General features: G+C 41.4%; 1 protein-coding gene across 7 annotated transcripts in view; it reads left to right on the top strand.

Moving 5' to 3' along the window:
- Positions 1–23,187, top strand: part of TSPAN4 (tetraspanin 4) — a 442,443-nt gene that overhangs the window by 312,999 nt on the left and 106,257 nt on the right. Inside the window, exon 1 of one of the 7 annotated variants that reach the window (XM_040608037.1) lies at positions 8,670–8,740. The exons of the other annotated variants lie outside the window; for them this stretch is intronic. The gene's annotated coding sequence lies outside the window, so the exon portion shown is untranslated. Of the gene's footprint in view, positions 1–8,669; positions 8,741–23,187 lie in introns of those variants that run through there. 7 annotated transcript variants of the gene reach the window in all.

Genomic DNA, 23,187 nt, shown 5'->3' with positions numbered 1-23,187 from the left:
AGTCACTGATGAAGAAGGGGAGCTGCCTGTAGTACCTAAATAGAGTATGAGTCAGAGAAGAGACTCTATCACAATTATTGTAAGTGTGAGATACTTGAACTTCCTATCTCAAACCCTTTGTTTTTTTTACTCCCTGCTGAAACTGTTTTAAATTCAACTTGGTAACTGCTGGTTCACACTCTTCATTCTCAATGTAACAAAGTTAAACGTTAGATAAATCTCAGTCATTTCAGTTCATCTGTATTGAAATAGGTGTCCACAGCCATAGTGAATTCAGTGAAGTGGTGTCCTGGAAAAAAAGTAATAATTCACCTGCTCAGGACTCTTGAATTAAGAGTTGACTTTGAACATATGCCTGTTGTGCTAAGGTTGTGTTTACATTACAGAAACTATGTAGTATAGCTGGTAGGTTCCTGAACAAGCTTCTTATAAGTTAGCTTGGGTGCCTGCTGCAATGGATCTCAGCATGATTGAATTATTCTGGAGTGAAAGCACACTACGTGTTCATATGTGTATATGTACACACACACTATACTGTAACTAACCTGCTGTTAGGACAGAGTGTTTTGCTGAAAATAAATGCTAGTTATCTTATGTAAATAAAATGTACAGAGGGAGAGGGCAAGATCTATTAGCTTTGTAAAGATCAAGTTTTAAGGGCACAGGACATACTAATTTACTCTGGCATCCCTTCAGTCTGTCTTCACTGTATGCATTCACTACATTCCAAATAAGATCAAAGCAAAGCAAATCTTTATTATCCTTCAGTTAAATAAATATTTAATTTCATAAAGAATAGGATAAACAGTGCATTAAGCATGTCCTTCAGTCTGAATCTGATGACCTGACCTAGTTTGTTGTTTGCACAAAGTTCTAGTTATGGAGCATCCCAAATTACAAATATTCTTTACTTTGGAAAACTCTTCAGTGGCAGTATCATGTCAAGTACAGTAAAATAATATGATCGCTCATATGAGATGATACTGTCTTCAATAGGACTTGTAGAACAACGTCTGCCGTAACATTGATGTATTTTATGCACTGCCTGTTCTTTGTTTAGTTCCAATCTGCTCTTGCAACAGCCGGCTGGAAGATCAAGTGGTTGTGTACCAGCCAAGTCAGTCACAACCTCTATTCATAGATGGCTCTGTCAACATGGCTGCTTCAGCTCGTGCAACTTTATCTTAGAAGATTCTCCAAGTAATATTTTCTTCATATTTATAGCAGAATATAAAGTAACTTTTCCAGCTGTGGCTGTATAAAGCATTTCATGCATGGTAAAAAAGCTGTCTCACTTGTGCAATAATCGGCATTGGGCATTACAGAGTGTCATAATCCTGGTGCTTGTGGTGTCCCTCAGGCAGAAACAGCCATTGCTGTCAAAACCATTCTGAATCTACAATATGTACATAGAAAACTAAATGTCTGGTAACTGCCCCAATAAATTTTATGGTGATTGACTTTATGGCTGCAATTTAACATAAAGGCAAAACCTCAAAATACTGGAATCAACAGTTTTGCATTTTGTCAGTTACTTATTCTAACACTTGATAGATCTTCAAAGTTTTTTCTAGACAAGCTCTTTTGTCAGTCTGGTATCCTGCCGAAGCTGGACCTAGCCTGGATTCTGGCTTGCATATCAGCTTTACAATTGGCATTTTGTAATCACTCATGGAGGAGAGAGAAGAAAGTCCTGTGAGGGCAAGTCCACGTAGGAATGCTGTTTGTGGTTCATTGAGGGGACCTTTGGGGATTATCAGTACAGAATAGAGAGAAGTGCTGAGTGAAACAGTAGTGTAACTAGAGAAACTTTCAAGTCATTAATCAGTGTACTAGCACTCTTCACTTCCAGGCAATTAAGATACCAAAATATGGGTCCAAGAAAATCAATCTGCATCACCAGAACACTTTCATAAATAAAATGTTGCAAAGAGCAACGGCCTTTAGACTCTTCTGACAAATCTTGTAGTAGAGTTTATAGAATGCTTTTGACTGAAGCATTGGCCTTAATTTCTTTAGGGGTGAATTGTCACAGCCTAAAAGTATAAGCATGAATGCCATTATTGTCATCAGTGTGTGTAAGTATAATGAGAGATGCAAAACATACATAAAAAAAAATGCTTTGTGCATCCTTCAGATCTTATCTGTGGCATATGAACTTCTTTTGCCCATTAATGCTGTTTGTGTCCCGATTATGAGTGCAACCTCATAGTGATTGTTACATAGGTTAGGATCGGTGAGTGAGAAGACTCCAAAGAAAAACTCCTCACAACTCCACACAAAATGGTAACAAGCTTCCCCTGCCCTCAGAGCAAGAGTAACGTCATAAAGCGTAGCCTGCTTCTAGGGATGTTATTCATAGGTAAGTACCACAACTCTTCACACTGTGTTGTTTTCTGTGTATGAAAACATACCTATTTTAATTTAGATTCTCTCCTCCCTTTTCCATGAAAGGACAACCAGATTTTTTGAGAGCCTCTTCTTTTTACCTGCTTATTGAAATACATTAGCAGATTTTAACACTGTTATAAACAAACACATTTTAGTCTGTCTTCCCCTGATAAGGATTAACACATGCCAGGCATTCTTTGTCTGTTCCTAGCTGTCTAAGAAAATCATCTTGCTGGCAAACATGCTGAACAGTGATTCAGGCTGTAGCGTGCTGTATCTCCCACTGCGTTATCTGGGAGCCTAGCGTGTAAACCCATTCCTGCTTTTGCAGAACTATAGCAGGGGAGAGTCATCTTTAAAGTTGTCATGAACAGGGCAGATGTATCAGCAGCCCAAGTCAACAGAAGAATTATTGAACAGATTAATTCAAGCAGAGCACAATTATCTGGAAAGAAGCAGAGATCCAGGGACATGAAGGAATAATGGAGACCCTGCAGAAACATTAACAGGTGGTTTCCCTCTGAATGAGATGAAATTGTTGAATGGCCTTCATGTGCAGCACGTTGCAATTATTGCAGTCAATCATTGACCTTGTCAGTGCTGCAAATGGTAACGAGGACACTACAGCAAGGGGTGACAAGGCTACTGAGCATTTGGCAATATCTGAGCATCCCAGGAAACACTACCTGTTCATTAAAATGAGACTAAGGGACTTAAGCATTTTGCATGAACTAAGCCTTGATGTGAGTCACCCGATGTAACATTTCATTTCCATATTGTGGTGCAAGTTTTGGCATCCCTCCATGCCAGCAGAGAGGTGATGCAGAGAGGAGTCCAGAGACGCTGTGGGCATCCTCTGTTGAGGTAGAAAACAGTGAGGTGAGCCAAATCATCTTTGTAGCATCAGTGATGTAGCAGATTGGCCACTCCAGGAAGCCACAGCTCCTCTATCCCTGTTGTTATGCTCGTTCTGGAAAACAATCCTGCTCAGAAAGATGGAAAAGAGGAAGGCAAGGAAATAGCTGGGAAGTTTTACCAAGTGCAGTTTGTACTGTGCTGTTTGATACTAACAGGGTAAATGACCTAGAACTCTCACTCAGGTGTTGACTGTGTGAGCAACAGAACTGTGCACTGCATGTGTATGCTGGCAGAGGCATTAATGGATCCCTGCATTTTAAATACCAACCATAATTTAATGAATAAGGTCACTAAAGACTTTCTCTGAAGTGCCTTTATGGTGCTTTTCGGTATTTTGAAGTCTCTTACAAGCTCTTTAAGCCAAATGTTCTAGAGATACATTAGTGAAGGTGCAAAACCAGTAAAAAAAGGTTGGAAAAGTTGGTTGTAATTACAGATTGTAGTGGGAATGTTACAGGCTTATAATACTTTCTGAACATTGTTGCTTTTATATTGAGCTGACAAGGGCCTCTTAGGATGAGGATACTCCAGAAACCATTTGATTGTGCAGGACAAACTGAAGCAAAGGTTTCTTTACTGTTTTACACTTTCAAGAAGTGTGTGATAAGTTGATGGTTTGGGAAGAGAGTGCAATTACCAGCACCAAACTCAAAACCTAGTTTGTCCCTTCAGACCATTTCTGAATGGGTTTTTTTGGGTGTAGCAGAGGGCTCCTTGTATTCAGTGTCTGCTCTGGGGGAAGTTGCAAAGGGGCTAGCACTAGCCAAAAGAGCCTAAAAGCTTCATGCGCAGACTGAGGAACAAGGAGCATGGAGGCCACCCAAAGGAAGCATCACTAGCAGTATTCAGCAGCGTGGCTTCTATGAATAAAAGGAGGATTCCTTTCACACTGTGATGGCAGCTCACAGCAGAAGGCGTAAATGGAGGCATGAAAGTCTCTTTGTTCACTGAGCAGATGGAAATGTTTGGCTACTTTGTGGATTTCTTCTTGCCGTCTGGACTGGAATTGCCCTTGTTTTCATACCATCCAGCATTAATGTTTCCCAGAGTTACCCCTTAAACAGAGCAAAAATACTCTACAGCATATTAACAACACAAGCATATCATAGTAAATGGCTTTATACATAATACAACATGGTCATTAGCCAGCTGTGCATATAAAGCACCAAGCGGAGGCAGCAGGATGTAAAGCAGGTTCTTCAGCTCTGAAGACATTAGTCTCTGCACGAAGGGCTAACGGAGCTCTCCTGGCCTGTGTGTTGCAGTGGAGAGTGCTTTTCCAGCAGCAGTAGTTGTCCTTCTCTAGGGTGTTTTAGACCATTCCAAAATGCCTGTAAGCTATGGGCTAGCTTGGTGAGAACACACCAATTAACCAGCAGGCAACAACTCCTGTGTGATAATCAGAGATCTGTTGACCATGATAATTTTTAAACCTTCGTAACTTACTGCCCGTCAGATTTGGACATGTTTATATCTTGTGATTTACCACAGTTAGAAGTACCTCATACTGGCCTAATATCTGTATCTACCTGTTCATCATATTACTGTATTTCTAGATAATTAGAGAAAGAACAAATATTTGATGATATGGCATAGAAGATTTTTATTAGCAGAAGTTTATGGCCACAAGTTTTATTTGCTAAAGTTTTACATCCACACCAAGTTACATATGTCATCCTTAACAAGTGCCTATAAAACTTTATATTGTGGCACACACACTATCATGCATGCAGAACGTATCTCAGAACCACCATTTCTGTTTAACTATTTGCATTGTGTCTTCAACAGTGGAAACCCAAGAAATGGGTCTGGTGGTCCTGAAAGCTTCCCATGTGGACTTTCCTGCAGAGCTGACACACCTCTGCTGGTGAAAGCCAGAGGCAATCACTGGTGTGGGTGCCCCATTCTCTTTGCCACCTACACACTTGAAAGTCTCGGAAGTAAATGGTAAGGACTGGTATATTCCATGTAAGGGTGAAGTTGAACACTGAAGATGTGGCTGGCTCGTTTCTGAAAAGTGTATTTCATGTTACCCAGTAGTAGTAGGATGGAACTAGGCAAGTGGAAAAGACACACATTATATTTGATAGATTTTTCAGCAATGTTTTGGCTTGGTTAGTTATTACTGACAGAATCGAATTGTGGAGAGTCAAGGAGAGATTTTTTCGAAAGCTCAGTGTAAATTCAGAGAGTAGGTAAATAGCAGAAGCAGATAAACACGTTTAAGGGGACAAAACCATTTCCTGATAAATACCTGTAAGCAATGAGGGTGGACCTGTTTTCTGTATGGCCTAGCCTTAACTACTGTAAAGGAAATGAAGCAAAGGCTTTTGTGGTTGTTTCATTTAAAGAAGACAAGTGATTTGCTGCTCTCACTTCACGGTATCAGAGCTCATGTAGTGCAAATTAAGAGAGGAGGCACCATCAGATTCAGATTTCTGGAGCATTGGAAGCCTAGACTTTGCTCTAGTCTCAAAGAATGGTAGTTTCATAACCCTCTGATACAGGTATGCTTGCTTTCACACCTGAACTGTAGTGGAGTTAAGTTGGATGGAGTATTTAAGTACATCTCAAGCAAAGACCTCTCTTGTCTTGGGGGGGGAAAAACCCTTGGAACTGCAGTTCCATGCTACAGTTTCTGAGATTCTGAGTTTCTGAGATGCTGTATGAGCTCATTGTAAAAGGGAGAAGAAAACAAAACAGGAGCTGGCTCAGGGAGACGTTCACCAAACAACAGTAAGCTGCCAAGTGATCATTTTAATGCTGCAGTTGTTTGCAACATTTCAAGGACACCCATCAAAAAAGCTTGCTTGGGAAAATTGTTTTTAAAAGAGGTGTTCTGTGGTGGCAGTTTCAGTTTGGAAGAACTATGTTTTGAGACAATGCAGTGTTTCTTTAATAGGAGGAAAAAAATGCAGATTCTACAATAAGCAATTCCTGTATTTAGTCTGCTACAATTGCATCACCTTTTTATAAAGCACTCCCATTTAGGGTTATCTCATACCAGTATGTGCCTAGTAGCTCTATAGGAGCCTGAGATAGTTCACTGTGGTTTTGTATCAGTTCTGTCTTCCCTTGAAAAGGTGCAGGCAACAATGAGCAGCTTTACAGTAGGAAAGCTGTTGTGCTTTCTCATTGTACTCACAACAGAGGAAAAGCAATCAGGAACAGTAAAACAAAATGCCTTTTATTTAAAGGATAGTGAATACATTCCCCTTTATCAGTGGTAACAGGCATTGCTCAGAGAGGTTTTCCGAAGGACATGAGTGCGACTAAGTTGTTATCAAGTGTTCCCTGAAAACTCCTTTCAGCCCACAGGGTCTGTATTGTTCTTGCTGTTTTGTCCTATAATACCTCCCCTTTTCCCCAAATTGACGGACTGTTATGTTCCTATGTACCAACACTCCCTCAAAGCCTAAAATCATCTGCTCAAGCAAATTGTTGCAGAACTATTTCATTTAAAAAAATTTATACTCAATGTCATAATTCAGCCCAGGTTCATTTGTGCTTTGGCTGAGGCAAGGACTTTTCTCAAAACACAAATGAATTTGGCTTCCCTCAGTCCTGCTCTTTTCAGGTATTTCTTCTGATGCTGTCACCTCTGCATTAGTTAGTGACTGCTGAAATAGAGCAGAACTAAAGTGGTGCTCTGCTGTGGCAACTTTACATATGAATAACTCACAACTGGAGAGGTCGTTAGCTGACATACATTTGTTTGTATGGTAAGTACACGCTCTTGGAAAGGTTTCCACAGCAATCCTGATGGGAAAGAGTGGGGGGGACAGTATTGTTTTGGTTTGATTTGGCTTTCTTGTAGTTGTGGAATTTACACCATAGGACAGAGTAGTTCTTTAGATACCAGGACTACATATTCTTAGTTTTGATTGTGTTTGTGGGAAGGGAATTGCAGATTCTGGGACCAAGGACTACAAAAGATTTGGTTTGTGTTGTGAAGAGCATGGTCTTTACTGTTGATCTTGGCGCAGTGTCCTTGTTGGCAAGCTATGAGAATGTAAAAACCCTGCTCTCGTAAAATAATGTTAGCTCTGCTTAGTGCCATTGGATTAAAATTCACGATCAATTGTTTTGTAAACCCGTCATTGCAAAGTGCAGGCATTGGCTTGCTACTGCTAAACTGTTGAATCATAGAAGAGTAAGAGTCTGGGTAAGTCAGCTTCCACAGGACACTGCCATCCTATTTTGTACAGCTACGGACTTCTCCTCCTGATGCTGGAGAAGGAGTAAAGACTTCTTGCAGAGCACCAGGAGAATCAGCTGCTTTACCTATAAATTCTAGGACTTTCGCCATTCAGACCATGTCTGTGCCACATCACAGTACACTCCTTTTTCTGTATCACAAGGCTTGGTTTTGCCTGGGCAGCTACCGGCATGCAGCAGCTGTCTCCATTCTATTGTGTTACCGGTCAGCGTAACCAAACTTCTCCTCATACCTAAATCTGCCTTTTAGGGGTCAGGAGCCGCTGCTTAAATATCCTTACATCCCACTACTAACAGTATAGCCTGAGTTTTTTGCATACCAAGCTTGCTGAGACACCAAAAGTGGAGATGATGGGGTACCATGTGGCAGTGACAGCAGAAGTGGCTGCAAATAGCTTTTGACTCCGTATCAGCCCATGTACAGGGCAGATAGCTAGTTGTTCAGGCAGTACCCAGTCTTCCCAAGAGAAGTTGGTCATCCTGATTCCTGTTTGTGTACCGTAGTTTGGGAACCTTTCACATAGCCACAAGCACAAGTAATTCATCACAGATCCTAGAGACTTGGTTCGGCAGTGGCAGGAGTTTGCAAAAGGTATATTACGATTTGTCTCTGAAAATCATTCCTTGGTAAGTCAGTGATAATGGTCTATTACATTTTACAGAACTTTCCCTTGCTGCCATAATACTGTAATATTGAAAATATCCCGGAACAGCTATATTTTATGTCTTTGCACACCCCTCCTCTCAGTTCCAGTTTGGTGTAGGTATAGACTGCTAATTCATTAAGATTGTTGCCAAATCTGTGCAGGCCGAGTCATTAGCAATGAGGGTGTGAAACAAAGCAGTAAGGCAATCTCAATTTCCATTTTAGGGAAGGAATAAAGTGAAGCATGGGTTTTTTCCTTCCTTCATTACAGTATTTTATGTAAACTTTAATTATTCCCTTTGCTTTTTTGCCACAACAAGTTCAGTAATGTAGTAGAGATAAGTACCAGGCCCAGTATGTCATACTGAAAGGGATGGGGTTATTAGCAAAATAAATTAACTGAAGTTTGTGGTTATTGGAACAACTGATATTATAACCAAACCAAAAACTCTGAAATAACATCTTTTTAAATAATAGAAAACAATTCTGAAGTGCTCAAACACATCCTGTGCCTGAGATGAAGTTCTTCATACTTGATGGAAGATTGAATGGAGTTGGACGGTGCTGGTATCTCATTTCTTTTGCTTGCTTTAAGAGTAAACTTTAATCTCATTTATTCAGATCATTTATAGTTTGCTCAGGAGTGAGCTTGGCTGACCCTTGGCAGTCCCTTGTTTTGAAGCAGAGCTTATTAAATCGAGTGTGGTTCTACTAGAAGCAGAATATTTAGACAAAATAGCCCTTGTCGTTAATGTGCCTGTTTGTATGGAGCATACTTATTAATTTTGGTTGAATGAGTAAACATTCATTTTTTAAAATTACTATCATTAGTACTTTTCTCTATTCTTCTTCAAGTATGGGGCTAGTGAGGAAAGAAAGGACATTATTTTCAATGCTTGTAGAAGAAAAGTCTTTTTGTAGATGCACAGAAAACCATGCACCCTTACTGTTTTTAACTTGACCTATTGGAAATGAGAGGCATTATACATATACTTTCAGAGGTTCACAAAACACGTGGCTCCTTTTCCTCAACAATGAATTAAACATCGGTAATATCTGTCTCAAGAGCAGATTTTCACCTGCAGGTAAGACCTTAAAGAGCAGTTAATACCAAATGCACCTTCAAATCTCATTATGCAAGACTGAGAAAGGTAGAAAAATAGAACCTGAGAGCCAAAAGAGATATTCAGATCTCTCTGAAGTCTTCTTGCTAGTAGCGGTTTCTCTCAATTTGAAATACTTGTTCTAAATACTTGTTTTTTCTGATGTTAGTGGGTTTATTATCTAATCTTTACAAATAACTTACAAATTATCTGATACTAACAATAGAAATCGAGAAGAATTATTTTTTGTATAGTTGAAGAGGTGAAATATATGAAACACGCTGCTAGATTTTTTTGTTTTGTATTTTGTATGTGGACAGACAGTTCAGTAAAATAATTCCATGTATTGCATTGCATGGGCTGTTTCCTTCCCACTGCTTATCATCACGTGATGGTCTTCTAATATCATGAGACAGGCTTCAGTGAGCTTCAGATTGGGCCACAGATTGACCAGACCTCATGGAAAAGAAATGAGCAACAAAATGGTTAAGACACATCAAGATAAAATGAAAATTAAAAATTTCAGACATACAAGACTGAACTCTTTGGGTTGGAATAACTTCTGGATAGCTAATATCTAGTAGCAGGTCCTATGCAAAGGAGAAGATCCAAATTACAGTTTTTAGCTGATGCCCTGTTGCAGTCATTTTCTGTTTGCTTCCAGTGTGTTCCCAGTGTGATGTGGGGAAAATGGATTTTGAAAAAAAAAAAAAAAAAAAGCTGAAGAGGTGGGTGCTTTTTTTCGTATTTTGAGATACATCTCTTGTCTAGTTCAAGTTGATGTAATTTACTCAATGCAGTACAGTGATAGCTGTTACTGTCAGGCTGAGAATAGGTAATTTTATCCCTAAGGAAAATACTTTTCTCTCTATAGCAAGGCACTAGAGATAAGATGCAGGACAATGTTGGCATCTCCAGCTCTCAGCAGAAGATGCAGACTTGACAAAATAAGTCTTGTTAAGGATCAGGGAATGTCGTTGCAGAGTATTATTTGGATGTGATAAGCAGAAGGGGGAGATGGTATTAAAATGATGTTGTTTGACAAGACACTTCAGGGAAGGGGATAACAGACTACTGGATTCCACTTGGCTCTAGGAGAGTGGATAAGGCGTTTCATAGTTTGTGTGCTGTTGTGTTAATAGCGTGAACGTTGTTCCTTTGAATAATGTTTAATGTTGCAAGCAGCAGCATATGCTGTCATTGCAGCACGCAGGCAAACGTTTACATGCAAAAGTACTATTTTTGTAAAGGAATTGCCTAGAAAGCCCAAGGTTGTCCTTGTAGGTTTACTGGGATGCATGGTTGATGAGCACTGCATGAATATTTAAAATTACTTATATGGAATCCTTTACAAGCTTCACTGAACCTGCAGATGGGGAGAAAAGTGGTTTTGGATTATATATGCTAACCTATTCGGAGTATTACATACTGCTTTGCCACTGAGAAAATATCATATCTAAAGTCAACAGATTTTCTCACCTGGTCAGGCAATAGGGTTTCCTTGTATCATCGAGCTTAGCACTATGCTTAATAGTCCTCCTTTTCCTCCCCTGGCAATTCAGAATTAAGATACTGCTGTGATTTAAGCATTCTCACCTGTTTCTCTTACCACTTCTGTGCAGACCCTTACCCCTGCTTAAGTGCTTTCTTGTATCAAAGGTGCCATGTAGCTTGCAAAACCAATCACAATGAAGTAACATCATCATTTCCACAGAAAAGGCTTCTCTACTTTCTTTATTGCCCCATGTAGGGCTTCTTGCATGCTGAGGCACACAAGAAAGGCAACTTACTCCTCTGCTCCTTGGCCTCATGAGAAGAGGAAGGTTTCAATGTGAGGTTGCATTTTGAGTCCCATGAAGTCACACCTGGCTGCTGGCTACAGCTGTCACATTCTGTGCAGTGGCTTCCATATGCTGGATGTAGCTATTCAGCAGAGCCTATCAGCAACACTGGTGCAGGATACCTGGTAGTAGGGCACTGGGCTCCTGATTTCTAGGCACCAAATAATGGAGCCATAGAAAAAGTGAGACTTTCCAAGCCTGAAAGAAACATGTGCATCCCAAACAGGCCCGCAGTACTGCTAGGGGGGCTCAAAAATGCAGTCTGTCATTGCTTCGGTCTTTTAAAACTGTGGCTGTAATTTCCTTGTATCCATACATGCTCTGCAGATAATAGTTACGAGTTTCCACATTGGTTGCCAGCAGCACGATCTATTACTGCCATAAATTGCAGAGCTATTAAACCAATGGAGAAGGTCATGGTGATGAGGTCCAGGCAGCGCTCACTGGGGAAATAAAAGTTGTCATAGGCTATACCACATCATTAAATACAAAGACATTGGATGACAACATATTCAGATCCCACGGGTTGCATTTATTTGGATTTTTGTTGTATTTCTATTTGCAAAAAAAGACCCCTGAATGCTGACGGCTGCACAGTACACTCTTGACAGTTTGAAAGAAGCAGTCAAGACTTCCTATTAATTTCCCAGGATAACAGCCTGGTGAACATGCTTTGTGACAGGCTGTGTGTTGACCTGTTCAGTCGCAAGTATTTTGCCTGTGTTCTTGTAAGTGGCGTGGTTGAGTTAGGGCAACCCCTCAGGCAAGAGAGGGAAATCACACCTTCCCTGGACACCAGCTGAGAAGGAGCAAGGGAGGGGACTTTCAGAGACATTACATGTGGGAGGTGGGAGTGTCACCACATGGAGCTGAGAGCAGCCACTCAGGGGACAGATAAAACTTAAGAACCATGTTCCTTAAGGACTTCTTAAGGTGTGGGCATAGTTTGCTGCAGAAAGTGACTGATGACAGGAATAAAGCTTGGGGGCAAGGACCCATTTGTAAGGAGACCATGGGTGATGGGAGTATCGGTTATAACCCGTTTTCATTTCTCTTCTCTCTGCAATAGTTTGTTTTTGGGTTTTTAGGTTCTTGAATTTATATGTTCTATTCTATACTTCAGCAAAACCTGCCTTTTTTTCATTTAGAAGCCTTTTGGTCTTTTTGCAGAACTGTCTATAAAGAGAAGGCTTTGGATCTTTTCACACATTAAATACAAGTTAATCCTTATCTGCATCCCTGCCTTCTGCCACGTGGAAGTACGAAAGGGCAAGGTGGAAAGGGATAAAGGCACTTATGCTGGAAAAAGCGAAACAGCTTTGACCTTATGCTCAGTAATTCCCCTGAGCACATGGACTGCAACTCAAAACACAAAAGTCAGCAAAGCTATTGGGAGTGCGCAGGGTTAAGTGTCAAGCAGACCAAGTGAGGACAGAGAAATTCAAAATGGTGTGCAGTGCTCCAGGACCAGTTAGGTCCCAGCAGTGCCCATGCTACTGGAAGGGGTGCTGCCCAGTTGTGCCCTGCAGTGGGCATTGTGGGAGGGCTGCTTGATGGCCAGGGCTCTCGGAACTTGAGTGCCATCCTGTTTGCATCACGGCAACTCAGCACCCTACACACAGCACTGGTACAGACTCGATTGCATATGGATGTATATAAAACTGCCAATACATTATATGTTAAAGACATTCAATTAGTTTTGGCAGTTATTTGGAAATGTTAAGAGTTTAACAAAAGGCAAGATCAGTATTACCAAAGCACTGCTTTTTCCTTTTCTGTTATCATTGTCACCTTAAAAAGCTGCAGGCCCCATGTTTCTGTGTTCTGTTAGATCTCAGAAGGGTGTAAATGTTTACAAGAGATCTCTAGAGACAGGGCAAAGCACTAAGGTTGTAAAATTGTACCGTTTTAATTTAAGGAGGCAGAAAGCCAAGTTAGATAGACAGTTTAAGTACCAACAAAATAATAAACTAAATGCAGATTCTGTGTCCAAGCCTTTTCTGCTTTCAGTTCCCACTGGGACACTCTGTTCCAGTGCCCTTGTTCCATCTGACTTTCTTGCAGAGGAATTGGAGAGTATTCAACTTTTAAAATTACCTCAGCTTTAATTTATTCTGCTTTTGATGTTCATGGCACCATATATCAAATGGTCCCCAAATCTTTTCCTTAGACTCTGAGGCTGTAATTTACCTGCCCAATGTCTCAAAGGCAGATAGCACTTACTTTACAAGTTACGTATAATTTTAATATCCATATGTTTATATAATATATGAAGTTTGTGGGGTGAGTGAGGAAGGGGGAATGATTTATACTTATGAATATTTCCAGCCATTTAAAAGACAAATGAATTTCAGTTTTCCAGAGGCATCTTAGCAGAAACCTGCACGGGTCCAGCATATTTAATGTAACTTACACTTGGCAAAAAGAAATGAACAAGCTAGTCTCCCTTAGGACTTAGTACCAACCTCGGAGAACTCGGCATGATCTGGGTGAATGTATTCTTTTTCTATGACAGGGTTTTGTAAAGAAAAACACTGAGACTGGGGGATATGGGAAAAAGGCACACGAATTAAGCAGCACTGAATTTTATAAGTCAGGATTTAGAAACAGAGAACTCAATTCAAGTTTCCACTGAGGCACCTTTATGTAAACCTGGAAATGCAAAGGAAAATCAGGGGGAAAAAAAATGTAGTGCTTGCTAAGGCCCTTTTTCAGAATAGGTTAAATTTAGATAAAACTCAGATCCAAAGCCTTGTTTCCCATGTGATTGCAGGGCTGTAGGAATGGGACCTATATATATAAGTAGAAGAGAATGATGTAGAGAATTAAATTCTGAACACTGGCCACGTAAGGGCACAGAATGGCTCAGGAAAGCAAATATGAGCAAGGTGTCCCGTGATTGCATCACAGCTGGTGAAAGTGAGCTCCGGTCCAAGGTGAGCACTGGCTCCGGAGCCCTGCGGACACTCACCTGCTGAATGACACGTTGCCTCTCACGGCTCTCCGTGGCTGGCCAGGGCAGGGTGTGGGTATTGATTTCCTCCTGCATCTAAGCCTAGTATGATCTCTGTGCACACTTGCTGCTCCCCTGGCATTACAGAGATCAGACACAGTAGAAAAGGAGATCAGCCAATTCCCAGCAAAGCAAGTTAATACATCTGTCAGGCATCTACTAGTTTCAAATGTATCATCTCCTTTTATTTTCACCTGCACATATATGCTCAGGCAAAGCCAAATTCTCACATGGTGCGTGTTGATATAACTTTCTTAATGCCTGGTGGAGGCCAGTAGAACTATGGAGATCTGGAACCTTATCTGACCTTATGAATTCTGATTTGAATAGAGGTGCAATGAGTGTAACTTAGCATCCATTAGCAGTAGAGATGTAACCCCTCTGAAGAATCAGACAAGTATCTCTATTTCAGTCTATGCCTGAAACAACTTATCAGGCTTGCAAAACAGGTAACTTTTCTTACTGTTTCTTGACTTTTTTTAAGGAAAAGAGGTGGCACAAAGACACTGCTTTCGTCATACCTACACTGCCCAATAGGTCATCCTAAACAACATGAATTGTTGTCTTGCATCTTTCTAACAAGCTGTTTCTTCCTTTTTTCGTGCTCCTTTTCTTTTTTCTTCCATAGGTGATGCAATAGATTGGCTCCAGCTCTCCCCTCCTGGCATGCCATATGTGCTGTGTGATGCCCTTCTTTGCTAGACTGTTCCAGTCTTTCGGGAGGTGGGAATTTATTCCTGGAATCACACCAGTGTCCAGATCACTTTCATTGTCTTTATTAGAATGGACTGCAGCCCATCACCATTGAGGAGAACAGTTGGTAGGGAATATATGATATAATTGCCTAAAATGAACTCTACCTCCACAGGGCACAAAATCACTCGGTGGCATTGCAGCTTTCTTATTCTGGCTTAAGTCACCTTCCTTCCTCTGGGCAGTAGCTGGCTCTTATGTATGTTATGGGGACCATATGCTCAGCCTAGAGCCAGTCCCAGGCTTAGACAGTCTGTCTGTAAAGCAATATACATTCTCACCTGCAGATGTTTCTAGGTGGCATCCCCATCTTTCAGGTGCAGGATGGCTGGCAGCAAAAGAAATCAACTTTTCATGCTCACTAACTGAGCAAAGCTCCATGGGTCCAAAGGATCAGGCTCTTCCTATCTGCTCATTCCCAAGCCTGTGTGGTCAGGCCAGCCTCTCCAACATCGCTGCACCTCATGCACGGGTATATGACTTTCATAGAATCATAGAATTATTTAGGTTAGAAAAAGCCCTTAAGATCATTAAGTCCAACCATCAACCTAACACTGCCAAGTCCACCACTAAGCCATCTCCCTACATACCACATCTGCACATCTTTTAGATACCTCCAGGGATGGTGGCTCAACCACTTCCCTGGGCAGCCTGTTCCAGTGCTTGACAACCTTTTTGGTGAAGAAATTTTTCTAATATTAAATCTAAACCTCCTCTGGTTCAACTTGAGGCTATTTTCTCTTGTTGTTGGTTACTTGGGAAAAGCGACCGACACCCACCTTGCTACAACTTCCTTTCAGGTAGTTGTAGAGAGTAATTAAGGTCTCCACTGAACCTCCTTTTACTCCAGGCTAAATAACCCCAGTTTCCTCAACTACTCCTCATAACACTTGTGGTCTAGACCATTCTTGTCAGCTTAAAACAGAGTACTGCACTATTTCATGTGGGTTTTAGGCTGGTGATGGGTTATAACTGTGTAAGTATGGTCCAAGTCTCTGAAGGTTTCCTTTCTCTTATTTGTAATAAGATGAACCAAATCCCAGTTTTGTCTTCTCTGCTGGGCTTATTGAGTATAGAGAGCGTGGTGAACCATAAATGGTCAAGGATGGGCTTTGCTAGCCCCCCAGCTGGAACCAGTTAGCTGATGAGAACTAGGGCTGCAAACTGCCAAAGAGGAGGAACATGCCAGGAGAAAGCTGGAGGTGTTGTTTCTGGAGCTACAGACTGAGAGGAACTGTGCAAGGAAAAATATAAGAAGGGGAGGAGTAAAAGCAATTAGGAAGATTACAAGAGGTGAGTAGGACCATTGGTGCTTAGTACATGGTTTCTGGGCTTCCCATTCCTTGTGGAAAGGGGAGAAGAAGCCCTGGACGGAAATAAACCACAGAAAAAGGGAAAGTCCAGTGCTCGTTTGTATGGTATGAGATTTAGCTGTTTGGAAAAGGAAGAGACGTTGCTGTAGCCATGCAGAAAGGTCATGTCTGCCTAGTATAATGCTTAGATTTCTTCAAGCCTGAGGCACGGGAAGTAGCATGGTTGTGGTAGTAATATACTTCTTCTGGGTAACTTTGTTTCCTAAAAAACTGGGTCTGTTAGCCTGATTGAAATGCTGTAGCAGTGTGTAGCAGACTTCCTGTGCCTGCATTGTTGCACTGGAAGTTAGTTTTGCTGAATTGCACAATGTAACTGCATACAGGGTATTGAGGGGGTTATACTGTATTAACAGGCACAGTGGGCACTTTGTACCGTCTATCTGGTGGTGACTTCTGCCACCATCACTGTTTTTGAAATCTCTTGTCAAGTGGAGTTTTGACTGGAGGTTCTTTCTTGGTTATGTATGTTATATGTATATTATCAGTATGGTTTGAGCAAGATAAAAAGCAAAAATTCACTTCTCTCAGAAGTAGCACAACCCCACAGCTGTTCTCTGCCTTGAAGCAGCTGTGTCTCATCATGGCTCGTTACAGCAGTTGGAGGTCTTGCTGTTCATTAGGCTCCTGTCTGCCCTCTCCCACTTGAATTTGTTGCATTGCCGTGGAGGGGAGAAGGCAGAAAGCTCTGGCATTCAGTGCACTTCTGGATATCAAACTAAACTGCAGCTATGGCCTGAATTAGAAGTATTAGTAGAAAACCAAAACTTTACAAACCAGTGAACTCTTTTACAGCCTGCTGTAAGTATATATATATATATTTTTTACAGTTCTAAAGGGAAATAGCCATGCATCTCTTTGCCACTTCAGTGAGCAGGAAGCTTTATTATAAAATGTTTCCTTGTGTTTGCGTCCTGCTTGGTTTGTTTAGTTCTTATTAGTTGGTAATTGTTTCACTGCTGTAGAAATAGATGTCATGTTACTCTTTCATCTTGGTGTTGTTTTTTTTTCCCCACCCTGTTGTTGTGTGAACATTTCTTACAGTTATTTGCTGCAGGAAAAATGTGAAGAGGACTGTTTAACAACAGGCAGAAACTGAGAAATTGCCTTAGCTTTGAAGAGCCTTGCTTCTTGCCTTCAGCTGGCATCAACAAACCTGTCCCTATTAGATGTAAGCCAAAATGACCTAGCTTTACAATTACAAAGGAAGGGGTGGGGGCAGGTTGAACCAGGGCAGATTAAGAGACTGGAGAAGAGTCGTTGGGAGGTGTGTGCAGCTGAAAGCGCGCCAGTTTTGAGTCATTATTCGTTGAATCAGGGAGGAATGGAAGCCCTGGTGTGATTTATGCAGTCCTTCACTCTGTGTACACCTTTACTCTCTCAATTGCTAGTGGTTTCTGATCCATGGATCTCCAGCAGGAGTTGTCTTTGACTGTTGGTCTTGCCTCTGCAACAGGGTGGCATGTGAAGGCAGTGTCAATGGGTGTATGTGAGCCTCATGTTTACAGAGTGGTGTCGGCACTACTAGCTTTTAGCGGCTGAAAGAGACTGGTATTAGCAGCTGGTCTGTCCACCTGCGTACCTGAGGCCATAGATCCCAGCCAGGAATGCCTTTCTGCCAGCAGCCCGAACTGCAGTGCTGGTAAGATGTGTGCAGTATCATTTATGGTGAATAATAGAATGCTAAATAGTTTAATGTATTACATGCTGATCCTGGAGCGATGGAAATTTAAGGGCATGGGGTAGGGGTCAGAGAGGGTTTAGCATAGCTGTCCCATCCATGTCATCCCACAGCCTCAAATTTTCTGCAGCAACTGGGAGGAGACAAAATATTTAGGGATTTTGGGGGAAATGCGTTTGAAGGGGAGATGTGGAAGAGGTGTTAGATGAAGAATGGGAGGAAGCTCCAGGCTTTTGCTGTTGAAGGGAATGGGAAGGCTGTTTGCGTGTGAGGGTGGGCATGAAGATCATGTGCTGTTTGGCTTGAGTAGAACAGGCAAGTTAGAAGGAGGCAGTCAGAAATGGTCAGTTGGCTGCATGGGTGGTTAGCAAGTGTCCAAAAGCAATCTGAGACTACCAAAGGCTAAAAATAGTTAAAAGTTCATGGGGGTCTTTTATGTGCACAGTACTGTCATGCAGTACCTCTGCATGACAATATTTTTCTGCTGGAGCCTTTGGAAAAACACAGAGCATGCTGCCAGTAGTGCATTGCTCTCTCCTTTGCCCTGTGTATCTTGACAGCAAAAGCTTTCAGGCTTAGGGCTTTTATGAAGGATTGTTTTTTAACAGTATCAAGTGCCAGGCAGTACAGCCACAGCTGTATTTCCTATGGCAGAGCTCAGTCTTACATCCCTGTGACCTTCTCTGGCTCTGTCTCATCCTGGACCTTGCCGTTGTAGGGATATTGCTGATGCTTATGTTTTTATGGTGAATTAAAGAAGCCAAGAGATACTTTAAAATTCAGGTGTCTCTTAATATTTCAAGCAGGGGCTGGACAGACGCTTTTTTTCCCACAGATAACTTTAGTGCAGAGGAAAGAGCTGCAGAGGAGAGCTTTGCACATTAAGGAACCTGATGAATTATGCATGAAGCACAGCAGTCTGGTATTGGCAGTGGCTGCTTTATGAGAGGAAGGGAGTGATAGTAACAATTTACACCATACCGTAGCTGTAGTTTTTCATACTGAAGCAGTAATGCAGACTGCTGGGCTGAGAACAAATAACATGGCTCCCCCTTTGAGCCCTAGGGGGCTGAGAAAGGGTATTTGGGGGTGGGGACCAGAAGACCCGTTTTGAGCAAAGCACAGAGAAAGGAGAGAGGACACATCAGGCCCGCAGGCTGCTTGGCAGAGCTGTGCTGAAGAGCAGTGGAGTCACTGCTAGGTTGACAGACCCAGCGTGTGCACATTAAACTCTGCCATGTAATGGGACAGTAAGACTGACACTGAAAGCATCGTATCAGGCGATGTGTGCTGCCTGTGCTCGCTGTCCTGCGGAGCAAAGGTGGAAAGAGAAAAAGGAAGCAGTGGTTAAAAAAAATAATCTCATTAAGGGTAAAGGTTGACTGCAGAAAAATAAAAGGATAATACTCTGCACTGCTTTAATGTGAAGTCTGTTGCTGTGCATGACAGTAGACTTGCAGAGTTACTGTGTGTTAGAAGCTGTGATGGCAATACTCTGTAGGTAACTGGTTCAATCTGCCAGGAAATGAAGTGCCCTATAAGTTCGTCAAGCCTTTGTGATTCAGCAGCAAAAGAAATTTCTACACTTGTTGGCGAGTTGCCACTGCATATTAATGAGGCAGCTACTTCTTTGGTAGTGGCAGTAGTAGGAACTTGGATTTCCTTGTAACTCTTTGTGGTTCTTTTTCAACCAGATCTGTGTCTTCCATTGCTCTCTTTAGGTTTCTTTTTTGGCCATTCATTATTTTGAATATTCATTCCTTTTAGGAAGAGGCAGTCCCTAGAGGTGTTGGAAGTGGGCTGTACTGCTGTGAGGCATGTAGGTAGCAGTAATGATTTTGGTTTTTTAATATAGTGTGGATTATTCTGCCCTTTCAAAAGCTTTGCAAACAGCAAGGTAGCTGTATGCTACTCTTTTCGTGGTGGGAGAATATTTTCATACTCACTGACACTCAGAGAAGTACAGTTCAGCATTTTCAGAAGTGTCTTGCATTAGGAGGCAGACATTTCCCAAGACTTTAAGAGATGCTGATCACGTGGAGCCTCTCCTGGGCATCAGCTAAAGTGCCTGGCATTTACAAAACTGGAAAGCATTTGATACTTGACAGAATCTGAGGCTACTCTGAAAAACATTGGCTTATGAGACTTCCTTGGACTAAAGGTCTCAGTAGGAATCCTGGACGTTGCTGCGATACGCGTTTCTCTGCTGCTCTACCATACATTGTTCTTTATACCTTTTATTCTTTAAATGGTGACTGTGTTTGCCTTGGCTTTGTCTTCCCAGTCTCTGTCAGGATCCTTTATGTGATGAAGTTGTGTATTTAAGTCTTGTATTTTGGGGTTATTGTTCTGACTAACCTCAGCCATGAGCAGCACAAACAGATTTTGCTTTACTTCAGCCTCTCATAGGACACTCAGATGCAGAAGAGAGGAGAAACTGCAGCACACTCGGAGTTCTTTCCCCTTGTCTGGGCTCGTGCAGAGTTTAAATTCATAGGTATGCTCAGTGGTAAAAATGTTGATTTAACAGTTTTACAAAATGGTTAAAAAGGACTGAACAAATTAGAGCTTTCTTGCCAGAACTGGCAAAGCTTTGATTCTGACTATCTAATGTCTCTGGTACACACATGACGTTGCAGTATCTCATTACTGTATTTCCAAGCAGGGTTCATTGAATTGTTCTATTTTGTGTTTAGTGGTATGAATAAGCATGAAAAATGAAACCACTCTTAACTGTAAGCAGTAAAATATGTATTGTGCTTTAATTGTTTTCATTTTTGGCAGAGCTACTTTATAATACAATTATGTTTGTGCCCAGGGGCATGTGGGATTGAATTACTGGGTATCCAACTTCCAGCACTCTCTTTCAGGCACCCCATACTTAAATTATACGAATCCTTTGGGAACAAGGCAATTGTATGTGGTGGTTAGCAAATATGATCTGAAGTGGCATACAAACATACTTCTCTGAAGCCATTTTATAGGTAACCTTTCTTTTTGTTAATCTAAGTGCTTAGAATATAGGCTTTAGATTTCTGCTGAAGCAACTTCTTATGAAGATGTTTTCTGCATGCTAGGACAAGAGACATCTGGGGAAAATGTGAATCACCTACTCTGGCCAAGCATGAAAAAAGGAAAAGGGAAAAAGAAGTCTTTTGGGAAAAATAAGTCTATTAGCTGAAGTGCAAGCTCTGGTAATCCTCATTCAGACAAGGCTTCTTTGTTTGCAAATAATCTTCTTTGTTTGCCTGTGCTTTTTTTGTGTTTTCTTTTCATTTTTTCAACACTTTATGGAAGATGAGGTGTGTGACTTTTTTCGCAAAGATGCCTAGGCAGGAATTATTTGTTGCTGGCAAAGAACTTAAGGCCAGTATCGTATGCAACTTGGTCAGTTTGGCTAAGACTTTTCTTTCTTTCTTTCTTTCTTTTTTTTTAAGTATTCATAATCAAGCAGAACCAGATTTTGCATCGCTGTTGTTATCTTGACTTGTACTTATTTCTCAGATGATCCGAAGTGCTGTAGACTGTTTAAGTTGAAGTCAGTGCATGCATAAAGGTGTTTACAGGAAGTTAGAGTAACTTGGAGCCAGCTTTAGTATGAATTTACTCTATAAATTAACAGTAGTAACTTGCAAATGGGGGCAATACAAAAAGGTTTGATGAAAGTACTGTCATCCCTATAACCCTAGCTAGGTTGACTGATGGAGACATTTTACCATGTAAAGACTTGATTTGAAATCTGCTGCAAACCATGGTGGCATGTTCCACTTCCTTCACTGTTGTAAAAGGTTGCGGAATGTGCAAGGGAGCAGTGAATGCATACCCAAATTTCTGCAAGGGAGATATAAGTACATGTGTGTGTATATATATGTGTAAGTCCCTTTTCCTCTAACCAGAGACATGAACACAGCTTCTACACTGGACCTTCAGATTCAATTTGTCTGTGTAGCAGGTTAGTCCTTCATTGTTTGTTATCAGCTTTCAAAGGTTTTAGTCCCTCTGTCTTAAATGTAAAACACCCTTTCTCCATGTATGTTTAGAGTATGCTCTCCTAGTTACTAAAAAGTACCTATTTCTTAATAAGCCAGGCTGATGATTAAATCTCAAGGTTTGTTTGTGTCTTGGGTGGAATTTTTCCCTCCTAGGGCTGGTGCAAGCCAAGTTTCTATAGCTGGATCGTTGCTCATACACAGAGGTGTGCTTGCAATTGCTGAAATTACACACAGGTATTTACCAAAGGATAATAATATACACTGTGTAGCCTCTTTCCTTGGCTTTTATTTAAATATGAAGAGGAGGCAAATGATCTGCCTAGAGGTTTCCTTTGTGTTCCCCCTCTCACCCTCCTTTCTGTTTCAGAGGGGAAAACTCCCCACCGAACCGCCGTGTTCTCTAGCTAAAACCCATTCAAACAAAAGAAGTCCTAAATCCATATTAATCACCGCTACCTTTAATTTTTCAATCACTGCTTGATTAAATTGCTGCCTAGATTCACCCTTTCAGTGATAGGGCCTGGTGAGCCCTCTGCAGTGAACTCAAACAGAGAAGTAATAAAGTGCTTTCTGTCGTAGGCACTCCCCAAAGCGCCAGACACAACACAAGTTATTAAAAAAAATATCAAAGAGTGAGCTCCTATAAACTGTGCAGAAGAGAAAAATGTGATTGTCCAGGGAAGGGGAAGAAGATTTTAATTTCGCATCTGCAATTATGAAGGCAAATACATCTGTATAGAGGGTATTTCAAAGTCAAAAAGAAATGAGCAAATTCAGATGTTTGGGCCTGTGTCAAGAGCTAGGTTTGTAAAGGTTTAACTGCTGTCAAAGGGCAAGTGCCTGTTTTTTTCTTTTTCAATACAATTGTCAGCACAGAGCATGTCTATCAGTTAATAAACTCACACTGATCCACAATCATCTGCCTTTAAATCTTCCCATGAGGAATGCGGATGTTCTGGCTCCAGACATGCCCTGATTCCAGTGAAGGTGGGGTTCTGCTTAAGCCAGTTTACATTGGCGTGCAGTCCTCTCCTGGTGCTCCACAACTCTTATGAAATTGGTTTATGCTGCTGTAGGACTCAAAGGTAGACCTGCGGTTCTTGAGCCACCTTCCACTAGTGAACAGTCAAGGTGCTGTTCCCGTGCTGGGGTTGTTTGGAGCCTAGTGTTGGCACCGAGGTTCCTGTGTAGCCTGACATGAGCCAACAGCTCTTTCCTGGCGGCTGTCCTAACTCTGGAAGTGAGTTGTAAAGTTGGCTTT

This window comes from Falco naumanni, chromosome 10 (genome assembly GCF_017639655.2).
Source record: "Falco naumanni isolate bFalNau1 chromosome 10, bFalNau1.pat, whole genome shotgun sequence".
Classification (NCBI taxonomy): Eukaryota; Metazoa; Chordata; class Aves; order Falconiformes; family Falconidae; genus Falco; species Falco naumanni.
Note: the sequence above shows the minus strand (reverse complement) of the source record. Positions and strands in the feature narration are given on the sequence as shown.